We start from the raw sequence: 12,527 nt of genomic DNA on the forward strand, positions 1-12,527 counted from the left end.
CTTTTGTTTTTGCCTAAACTCTGGTGAAATTCCAACATGAGTCAAGCGGGGCAGGAGAAGGACGAAGGAAAAACATGTTGGAATTTTCTTCTCTTCTCAGATCTTCAGGGTTTCTCAGCAGCAATTACACTGAAGTGTTACCAGATGCTTCTCGCCATTGTCGGACCAAAAACCTCGTATCTGCACAAAGTCAGGCTGTCGTTCAGGGTTGGGAAATGAAGTTTTTTTTGTTCGCCAATGCAGCTTCTAATTTTATCGATTTTTATTTTTAACAAAATACATGGGGTTTGATGAGGCGCAATCGGCGTACAAACAGCTAAACCTTCGTTATGATTGCAGTTACATGGTTATTTCCTGACAGCAGCGTTTGGTTACTGCAATCTTATCTTCTCCTTGAGCCTTGAACGCTAACTCTCTCCAATTAGTCTTAGAAAAAAAAACACTTACACACACAGATAGTTTTCACATACAATTCTGCGTGTGCACAGACATACATGTACATGTATTCATGAACAAGTGGAACATTTTGGTATTTCATCTTGAGTGCACACGCGTGCTCTGATAAACAGTGACTTGTTAGGAAATACAAAACTACACACATACATAAAACACATTTTTCACTCACACATCAGCCTGCTATAAGCTGTAAATCACTTGCAGTTAACTTTGTCATCCATTGCACAGCTAAAACAATACTGAGAGTCAACAATGTTTCCCCCCAGAATATTACCTGTCTTTAAAAATTCTCCACTACAAGTGAGTATGAAGTCCTGCTTTCTGGATACTCAACTATGAAGCAAAATGTAGTTGAAATATCAAAGTAAATTTATTTATTATGCTAAATAGCCTCAGTGTGTTAATAGCATGCTTAATTTTTTTTAACTATTAAACACAAGATACTTGTGCCTTAATGAAAAGGATAAGTGCTCAGTGAAGAACCCCCTCCCACTGCGCCCTCATCGCAATACTTATAAGCTACATAACCTACCACATGGCTCTTAATATGAAATTATATACAGTGTAGACAGTTGAAAAAAAATCTTGACACACAGAATCCTAAAACAGATTACTTTCAGTTTAGAAAAAAACTTACTTAATAAGTAAAATTACTAAATAAGGTGAATACTAAAACTAAACTAACATTACTTCATACTTGGCAGTAATTTAGTATGAAAAATATGGCAAAATAACTAGTGGTAGTTGTGTAGTGGTGTGGATAAATAAAGTAGGAATTGATGTATTCAATTTAGGGGTGTCATGATTTTCCAGATTTTAAGGTCACATTTGATTAGATTTTGGATTATAACATTATTTGTAAGCACTATGGCAGTGAATACATTTACACTTCCACATGTTTAAAACAACAACCATGATACTGTATGAAGCACGACAATTACCAAAACAAAACAGCAGGTAATCTCGTTGAGACATGAGGTCTCATTCTCAAGAGAGACCTGCTTGGACAGCAGCAACACACAGAGTTACAGACAGACTGTAATCAAAACTCAATCAATAATCAATACAAGGATACAGAGATACAAGCAATACTAAAATCATTAAAGTAATGAGCACAGAAGAGTCAAATAAAGTGACATGGTACATGAGCAAGTTCCCACAGTATTTTGAAGTTCCCTAGGGGAATTAAGCTGGACAGCTTTAAGTTCTGCTGTAGTGTGTTCAGGTTGATGGGGCAGAGTAAGAAAAGGCCTTTTTACCAAATTCAGTACGGACTGATGGGGTGGACAAAGTATTGAAACCCTGGGAGCCTAAGCTTTAGCAGCACTGTTTATGCTAGATGTGGCTGTAAGTGGGCAACAGTTGGAGCATGGATTTGTAATACCAGTGCAATGTTCTGCGCATGGATAGTGATGGCCAGTTAACTAATGAGTACAGGGTGCAGTGATCTGTGAGAGATTTACAGTTTGTGATGAATCTTAGCTCTGTGATAGACAGCATCGAGCAGATGTAGAGAATGAGCTGAGGCATTCATGTACAGAACATCCCCATAGTCCAGGAGAGGTAAGAAGGTGGCAGCAACAAGCCGTTTCCTAACAACAGAGGAAAAACAGGCTTTGTTTCTAAAAAAGAAGCCCAATTTCAATTTCTTTAGAAGATTATTTGTATGGGACTTAAAAGAGAGGCTATCATCAATTGTGATGCCCAGATATATGTGGTAACAGTCTCAATGGGGATACCCTGTGCAGATACGATACAGGGAAGAACAGCCTGCACCTTCCCTCTATCAGAAAGAAGCATGGCCTTGGTCTTGTCTGCATTTAACACCAGGTGGAACAGGAGCGACTGGATGGGGTCAAATGCAGACTGCAGACGTTCAAAAGCTAAGAAACAGTGCTAGCACGACAATATAAAATACTATCATCTGCGTAAAGATGAACAGACGCATCCACATTATTACCAACATCATTCAGATAAATAGTGAAAAGGGTGGGTCCCAACACTGTGCCTTGTGGCACACCATTGGTGACAGCAAGAAAACTTAAGGAGAACCCACTAAATTGAACACACTGCTTACGGTTGGAGAGGTAGTTTGAGAACCAACCACAGCTTGTGTAGAGAACCCTATGTCTGACAGTCTATGGCATAACATCTCGTGATCCACAGTGTCAAAGGCTTTGGACAAATCAATAAAAAGGGCAGTACAGTATTTCTTTTCATCCAATGCCTCAACAATATCATTTCCAACTTTCATAGCAGCGGTTACTGTACTGTGCTGCTTCCTAAACCCAGATTGATGAGGAGATAAAATGTAATTCAGGAACTAGGTATTTCTTAATTTGATTCCTTAATTTGACATTTACCAGCCTTTCGAGGACCTTAACTAAAATAGAGAGCTTGGAAATGGGTCTGTAGTTGTTCAACACAGTGGGACCACCACCTTTCAATAAGGGAATAACAAAGGCAGATTTCCAGACATCAGGGATGTCATTGTTTTGAATGGAGAGATTAAAAACATGCAAGATTGGTTCAGCTATAATATCTGCGGCCAAGCGTAAGAAATAGGGGGGAAGATTGTCAGGGCCAGGAGATTTTTTAAGGTCCAGGTCCTTTAAGGCCCAACAAACCTCCCTGACAGAGAAAGGGGTGAAGGAGAAGGTGTGGCTATTAGAGGCATGACTGGCAGGGGGAGGGGGAGTGGATAATTTACTACCAGATAATGTGCCAAACAAAGAGGCAGAGGCTATGAAATGTTTGTTAAAACAATAAAGCATCTCAGCTTTATCTGACACAGGTATGGAGTCATCAACAATATCATGGGGCAGTTCTGAGGAGCAAGAATAGGCAGATAGAGATTTTATGGTATGCAAAAACCTCCTCGGGTCATTTAGGCTGTCTGTGGTCTGTGATGAATAATAATCGCTTTTGGCTTTCGAAGCAGTGCAGCGATTTCACATTTGACGGAAAAGTAGCCAGTCACCCTTTAAAGCCAGACTTCCTCGCTGAGGCCCATAGCTTATTCCTCTTATGTAAGAGTCCTGCCAGCTCAGAAGTGAAGCAGGGGCTGTCACGGCCCTTCACCCTGAACCGGCAGAAAGGAGCATGTTTATTCATAAAATAGCTAAAACTATCATAAAAATATTTTTTTAAATATGTTGATATTATTCCGCTTTGTCATCTGGAAGATAGTTTTTGCCTCTGACGTGCACAGAGAGGTGACGATAGAAGGATGTAAAGAGATATTTAAGAGAGAATCCCTGATCCTCATTTAGATTTTTACGATTGAAAATGAAAGTGTATTTTGATCAATTCTGACAACTCTTATTTAAAAAAGATACAAGAACGTCAAATTTACTCAACTACAGAACCTGGGTAAACTATAGTTTTCTTTCCATCACAGTATGTGACCCACATTTCCCCATTTACCTAAAATTGCAATTTAGCTGGACCTCCTCTACCAAAGCCATAGAAAGTGTTTTTGATAGAACCTCAGCATTACATTGAGATTACTTTATGTCTATGATGTAAACAAACTTGATGGTAGTTCGTATTATGTACAAATGTTGGCAAGTCCAAATCAAGTCTCAAGTCTTTGAGGTCAGCGGTAAGTGTTTCCAAGTCTGTTGTGGTTTTAATAAATAGTAATAAAATAAAATTCACAGGAAAGAGGTAGAGACAATCAGGAAAAAAAAGTGTGCTCCAATGTGACTGCTTAACACTGTCGAAATATTGTTTTTATTTGAGGTCTTCACAGGTTAATATACACTAAAATCAAAAACTGTGGTGCTTTGAAAACACTGGATCTGTCTGAGGGACGCCATTTAAAGGAGTTACAACGAAAGAGAGAGAGAGAGACATCTGGCATCTCGTCAAAGCAGGACCCGTGCCTGTTCACCGTAGCCTTATGATGACTTTTAACAACTTAAACAAAATACTCCACTGTCTTAAAAGCTAGAGTTAGATTAGGATTGTATTGTATAATTACCCAAATAATGAGTTTATAATCTAGTGTAAATGAAAAAAAAATCCCTCTAGCCTTTCTAACGCAGTGTAATGGTAACTTAATCAGCCAGTAACGTTAACGTTACGTGGTCAACAATAAGCCTGTAACCTAAACTTGCCTTTAGCCGTCAACGTTGAAAATTGTTGTGGTCTCAGTTGAACGATGTTAGGCTGCAGATGGTGGCAGCTGAAAGTAAAGCCATAAAGCCAATCCAGAACTAGCAAACCAACACTCATCTTTTCAAAAATATATAATTCAGCCAGTCTAAAAGTTAACCTCCCACCAAATGTATGTTAGCAGCAGGCTAACGTTAAACAGCTGATGCAGCTGAGCTTAACATGTTTGCTAACTTGACTGACCTTTCTGGCAGCGTTTTCAGGTGCCTGAAGTTGTGGTTGATCCGGCATCTTTTATGTTGATGCTGCAGACGATAGCGATTCTTTTGATTTGGCTTTGAATGTAGTTATTAAAGCCAAAAGATATGACAAATGACACTGTAGCAGCTGCAGCTGATGTGCTGATGTCATCTGTGGAGTGTGGCTGCTCGCGCACCAGATGTGGAAGGTTACGCATGATGGGAGGGAATGACATTCAGTGTGTAATGTTAATGCGCCATAAAAAAATTAAAATAATAGATAGCGTACCAGTCCCAAATCGCAAGTCCGAGTCAAGTCGCAAGTCACATTTGTGTACGACTTAAGTGCCACTAGAGTCCCCATCTCTGCATACAAGACATATCGTGCAATTTTTGAGCTTAACAGGTGCTGTGTAGGAGACTGTAGGAGACTCTTATGTATTTTGGACAAAACTATGCTAGCTGTTTCTAGTCTTTATGCTAAGCTAAGCTAAGCTAACCATCCGGCTGTAGCTACAAATATATTTTTTGCAGACTTGAGAGTTGTATCAATTTCTCATATAAGGGTGCTTTCACACCTGACAGCTTTGGTCCAGACTTTCAGAGTTCATTTGGACAGGTGAGAAAACGCATTAGAACTCTAGAGTGGACCAAACCACCAGAATGGAGCTGATCGAACTGCGGAACAATGTCTGTTAAAAGTAAAAAAAAAAAAAACTCCAACAACAAAGCATTAAAGGCCATGATTGTGTCGAGTGTGATTGAGGAGTATGCTCTCTCTCTTTGTTTACTGAAGGGAGTTTTCCCACATGGAAATTCTGACCAATCAGAAAGCAGTTTCCTCAAGCATCAAATTTTGGTGCGCTGGTAAAAGCTGCTTTGTGAACACAAAACAAACTCAAGGCAAAATGCAAATTGTAACAATTATGGTGTTTGATTCGGATCACACCAACAGACTTTAGGTGTGAAAGCACCCTAACACTCACTCGTACAAGGCTGATGATGGAAAGTGAACCTACGGCACGACAAATCAATTATTGCCAACACAGGTTGCTGTCTTCCTGGCTTAACCTCCAACTGCCTAAGCCACCAGTTTTCTAACGCAGGGAAAAAGGGTTTTGGTTGTGTGGGTAGGCTCAATTTTCACTTTTGGTTTTGGATCTAGTACACAAACACATTTGATAAACACACACAAATACATACTTAAGCAATCTGTAAACTTGCACACACACAAACTGACCCACACGAACGCTTACTCACTCATTCAGACAGAGAAGCTGCCTATGCTCTCAGTTTCTCCCGGTGTCTCGAGGGAGAAGGTAATTGCTGCGGAAGCTGAGCTACTGAGCGCCAGCCGTCTGTTTGGGTGATAGGGATCAGTGGCCAAAAAGAGGTTGGGAGTCAACACAGTCCAAAGCAAACCTCACAACCTACAACATACAACAGTTTTCAACTGATTCCGTCTTTTCTGTGTTTATGAGCTGTGTTGGCAAAATGGTTTGCTAGGCACAGATTTAGCTACAATACAGTCACTGTAATGTGATTAAGATGGAAGGCTATCTGACCTTGATATAGTATAAAGAATTTTGTGCCATGTATCATTCACGTAAAGTTGGCAGCTTATTTACGTTGACTTTGGCTAGCTAGCATCAAGGGTGTAAACAAATGACAAATTAACTTAAAAAACACTGGAAAATGTCATGGTTCAAAGAGGAGGATTGCTGTGTCGCAACCTAGGGGCTTCCTTCGAAGAATGTATTTAAAGGACGATTTCGTCACAGCGGCACGTCAAAGGCTATCCCATTTCGAAGGCTCCTTCAGATGCGGCTGATAAATGCATCCTCCTTTTCCGTGGCCATGAAGGATCCATGGGGTGCATCCATAATGGCCCAATGTATCCTGACATTCATTGTGCACCAATTAAAATGAGATGGCGGACTCTTAAGCGGCCAAGGAATACACTTTTAAATGTAAAAGTTTGAAACAAATTATCTTTAAAATAACAGGTTAAGTTACATGAAGTTAGTTATGATAGCTAGTTAGCCTGCTAGCTACCTGTTGCTAGGTGACAGGAGCAGCATTTGGTGATGCAAGGGTAAGGGCGGGACAACAGCTGGTGACAAAAACAGGAAATCCTCCATAGACAAAACTGTCTCATTTCAGTTCAGCCTTAGCGGTTTGTGCAGGCTATGAATGACTCTTCCTTCGTAGACGGACACCTTCGAAGGATGCAGCCTCTGAATAGAGACACGCGGCTAACCGCTAAATACACTGGGAAGGTGAGGCCAATCAGACACAGGTGAGACTGTCAAGGACCAGGTGGAACGTACGGCAACAAGAGAGACAGAAATGACAAAGTAAAACAGGAAATGAAGACAACACTGAAATAAATAAAAAACATCAACAGGGAATGATACATGAGAATAGTGCCACCATGAGGTTAGCATTAGAGGTTTTGAGGAAAATGTCTTGACAACTATGATTTAGATCGCCATCAATTATTAGACACATTCACATGATGCCACACTTCATCTAGTAACGTCATCTAGTCACTTATTAACAGGTAAACTTCGATGGTTGACATGGTTAACCTGCCAAACATCCGCATATTAGTGTTGCCATTGTGGGTTAGCATGTTGATGTGAGCCATTCAGCTAGCTTGTCTGTTTATCTTTTTACTAGCTTGTACAATGGCTCAACCTACAGAGATTTTAGTGGAATCAAACCAACAGGAGTACATTCATACCCTCTGTAGAGACGTTTTATCCCTCTTCAGCAGTTTGCACTCAGGTCAACTCCAGAATAGTGCTGACTATGCAAACCACACTGATTTCCCCTGGTGTGTTACAAACTGAATGACCTTTGTGTGATGCATGCAAACAAAGTTTCACCACCTCCACCCAGCAGCCACCTGCTCACATCTTAGTTTCCTGAGAAGGGAAATCTAGAGATAGTGCTCAATGAATTGCTTTGTACATTTTCAAACCCTGTCTTTTGGTGAAACTAAATGGGTCATTTGTCTATCCTATTTGAGTCTAATAAGTCGGGTGAATGGTACTAGACTGGAGGGGGCGGAGGAGGACAGACACAAACAAATGTTTAATTTTGAATAATTTCTTTTTGATTAATGTTGGTGTAACAAATAAACAAGTTACAGTATATGTGGCTGTTGATTCATACAAAACATACATAAAAAACATAAAAAAGATACTTTAAAGAGGGTTGAATGATGAAAAAAAACTTTACCACTGATTCAAAATGAAACTAGTAAGCTCTAATGAGCTATGAAATATCATCTCACAAAGCCAAAGTGTTTTGCCTTTTTTTTTTTAACACTCTCGCCTCACTCCTCTCTCCTCCGAGCTCAGGGATCAAGAGAATCATTTGGTCGGTTTTTGCTTTTATACTGCTCCAGTGCAGGTCAGATGTGCAGTCACCATGGTAATGTACCCTGGTAAGATGTTTTTTTCCTTTACTCACTTGTGGGCACAAGAACTTGCTGTAGATCTCTGGGTTATTCACGTGAACCCTTTCACAAGACAAACAGTCATTGGACCCACAGGAATACGCAGCTATTGACAAGTGCAAGTTTAAAAAATAAACAGAAAAAGATAGATGTTTCATCTGTCAGTCTGAGGTTTACTTCTATCATGCTCCTTATTCTCACTTAAGGACATTTGTCTTCATCCACACTACCTTGCTGTAACATTGTGTAAACTGTCATCCTCAGTGCACCATCTGGGTGGTTTGAGAGGGTGCAACATAAACAATGTTACAGAGGGACTTGGTTTGATTCGATTCCCTCCACATTGGGAGGACAGCATGTTTTGATTTTTGAAGCCAAATTGAAGACAGTGTAACCAGAAGCCGCGCTTACAACCGAGCATCTGAGAGACACTAACATTTATGTAGAGAAGCCACACAAACACACACATGGATGCACATGAACTAGTTTACATGATTAACATCAGAGAAACGGTTACATTTAAGTGAACAAGCCAGATACACACACACACAATACGTTATTAGGCGCTGTGCATTTAAAACACAGGAAAATAAATATGTCAAATTTACACGGAAGAAAATGAATGCAACACCCACACAGATGGTGGCAGTGGGGCAGACCCCCTAGTCTGTCCACATATGGCTGCAATTGACCGATAGGGTGGGTGGATAAATGGCAGTCGACCAGCCAGTGGTATAATTATCTGACCAGCCTCTTTATGAAGCCTTAAATAGCAGCCTTGTTTGCTCTAAAAATAAACTGTCATTTCAGCCTGGGACATTTGACCCCTGACACCCGACCCCAGGCTAAAGGGGAAAAGGTCGGCCATCTTGGACTTGGCGCTAAAAATAGCAGACAGGTCTTTCTTTACCCTTGAACGTGAAGCGAAAAAGGTGATTTGATTTTCATTTCCAAACTTGTAATAAAGTGAATTACAAAATTTTAAACTTTCGCTAGAAGTTCTTAGATGTATGAACTCTGGCTACGGTTCATGCTAACTTTGCACCTGCTATGTCTTTGCTAACACTTGCTAAACAGCAAGCAGTGTGGGTCTTCTTAAAGTTTTCAACTTAAGTTTTAATGATTTCGCTAAATCCATCTTTAAGAAATAATACAAAAAAGTCCCCTGGATTATGCTGTGGCTAATTGCATGGGGAATCTAGGCCTACATGCAATGCTGTAGCTTTCTGTTGCTTGAGCATGTGGACATGCTAAAGAAGATAAAGCACAAGAGCATTTGTATACTTTATAGTTCTAAGTAAATCTAATTATATAGTAATTTGCAAATGCTTATTCACAATTAAAATAAATTATCCATTGATGATAGTCTTGGAAAATTGAGACACGTCAGAGACGGATTCTGCCAGGGTAACTTCAGTTCAGGGCTCTAAACAATGTAGCCTTGCTTTGGTCGTTTGATCCAACTGAAGTAACAGCAATAGTCATTATAACCTGTACGCAGTGAACAAAGCTTTTCAGGACATTGTTTTACAAGGGTTAGGACTGTCTTTGTCTAGATAGAATCATTTTATATGTAGTTGTAAGAATAAATGTTTGTTGTAACTGCAGATGCGCAGGCAGCTAGCTTGGTTAGCCTGGGAGTAGATGCCTATACAGCTAGCCACAAAAACTAATCCAGAACTTTAGTTTTTACCGTCAGACACAAGTGTGTGATATATGTACAACTAAAATGTTTTGAAAGCTTAAAGATACTCATCCTTCCTGCTTCAATTTATTGCGTGCAATACCTGAAATTCTGCACAGTTGTAAAGCTAGCATAAACAAACAAAAAGTCACAGTCAAAGAAATGTTCCACCAAATATGTTAAGGTGGAAAATGTTGAACCATTTGCACTACAAGTTTAAACAGGTAACTGTCAGTTATGAAACCAACTTACAGCCCTGCAGCTTATTGAAGCCATTTTAGGCTGAGCAAGTTGTACATTTTTGGGGAGGAGTCAAAGTCTTTCTACTCTCTCCTTCTGTCTTTGAACACCAGATCACCACCTATTCGGCCCCCAAAGACCTTCTTTCTACCAGTTTCACTCACATATACAGAAGAGTTAATGACCCTGACCTGTGATTTATGGCCTACAGCGTTCACCTGCAGCTAGGCTCCAGACACACTCGCAAACAGCAGCTGCAGAGAGCTGGCAGACCCCTGACCTTGTGAAATAACACACTGAGCCAGATGTGGTGGCAAATAACTTTCTCTTTCATGCTACAAAAACACAACTACATTGAAGATGTGCGTGTCATTCAAGCTTTAATCAGATACAAGTTGGAATATGATGCAGGTCACCCCATTAACATTAATATTTTATAAGACACTTTTAGGGCGCATTCAGATCCGAGGGCGGAGGGCAACCGACTCTAGCTCTGAAACCTGCCGCAGCTACACCTATATTTGCATTTGAAGCAAGGAAATGAGATGCAATCAGAAGTCACCCAAGATGAACGTTATTAACCGACGGAATCGGGCTCTTTGATCACTCACTTGTTGATTTCAAATATCAACACCTCGATGATAATGGTGGTACAACTAATGCAATTAACCTTTTCTTCAGTTTACTTGACTGTCAAGTAATGATTTGGTGTTCTAGTTTGGATGGACAACGTCAAACAAATTTCCAACCGTTGAACGTTCTTCACAGGGGCGTCTGAGGCTCAGTTGTAGAGTTGGTAGTCTCATAATCGGAAGGTTGGGGGGGTTCGATCTCCGACTGCTACAGTCAACACTGAACCAAGTTGCTCCTGGTGGCCCATAGCCATTGGGTATGAATAGCATAGATCTGATTGGAGATTGGAGATTGGCCCTTTGCCATCAGACTGTGAATGTGTGTGTGAATGGGTGAATGTGACATGTACTGTAAAAGCATCTTTGAGTGGTCAGAAGACTAGAAAAGGACTTTATATGTACAGTCCATTTACCATTTACCATTCTTTTTGCCATTTCACTGCTTGTTTCCAAAATTACCCAGTTTGGGGTCAACATCTATATCTATCTATCTAGTTGGTAGTTTTGTTGGAATATTCCTTTTGTGACTAGCAGGACATAAAGACTGAATGGTTGAAATCCTAAGGTACCAACAAACTGCAAAACTAGTGAATTGTTAAAAATAAGGTGAAAAACGGTGCAAATATAATCAGATAATAAAAACACCATATATCATTAACCACAGGAAGACACAGAGCAATACTTATCTATCAGCAAAAATACAATAGTACCATTCTCTGTGTGCATATCTCCTCCTTAAAGGTGAGTATATTGCATCTGTGGAGTTTTTTGCAATGTTTTCCATGCATATCCTCTCGGTATAACAAAACAAATATGTTCTGTACATTGATATCTTTGGCATCAGTGTCATCTGTTTGATTTTCTTTGTGGAAACTGTTACAGTGAACATACATTCCAGACACTGGAGAAGAGGCTGCTGGGTAAAGTATTCTTTCAACAACGTCACATTTGATCAGATATGACATGGAAATTGTTCTTTACAAAATCGCCACCCGGGCAAGGAGTTCATTACAATACCACAACTCTAAGGTTAAATATTTCTTGCTTTCCTGTGCCAACCCATCTTCTATTTCACATAACAGCACACACATCCACCCATGTGTCATTTACATCTGCGCTGTAAATTCTGTACAATATGAAACCATGTAGGTATGTAGTAATATATTGTAGAGTACAATTATCAGATAGTTTGTAACTACTTTTTGTTGCTTACTACTTCTGTTAATTTGTTTTGTAAAAACTAAGGCCAAAGTCAACCTTAAAAGTCCTGAAGGAGCTAAGCATGAAAAATGAATATGTTGGTCTCTTAGTCATTACACCACTCAAATATCTTTTGGATTGATTGCCATTTGGACACATTTGTGGTCCCCAGTTGAACAATCTCGGAACCAAGCGGCCATCTTCTGCCTCTGGGAGCAACGGCCAACTTATCGGGGCTTCCATTGAAGCCAGACGTCAGTGATAAAAGACATCGTTTATAGTACAACTAGCAACATGGAAAGCAAGAATGAAGTTTGAGTTGACAAAGTTTTAGAACAGATTGAAGCTGCACTTGCATGCAGATGTCTGTTTAAAGAGATTAATAAAAAGTTTAATCGTCTTCCGATAACCAGTGATGGTAGTCGGGATGGCAATACAGCGGATTGCGTTCCACCCCTCTTGCTCTTCACACTGTTTTTCCGGCAAGTGAA

The sequence above is a fragment of the Semicossyphus pulcher genome, unplaced genomic scaffold, assembly GCF_022749685.1.
Source record: "Semicossyphus pulcher isolate SPU_LCO1_2020_fin unplaced genomic scaffold, fSemPul1.0.p SCAF_23, whole genome shotgun sequence".
Lineage (NCBI taxonomy): Eukaryota > Metazoa > Chordata > Actinopteri > Labriformes > Labridae > Semicossyphus > Semicossyphus pulcher.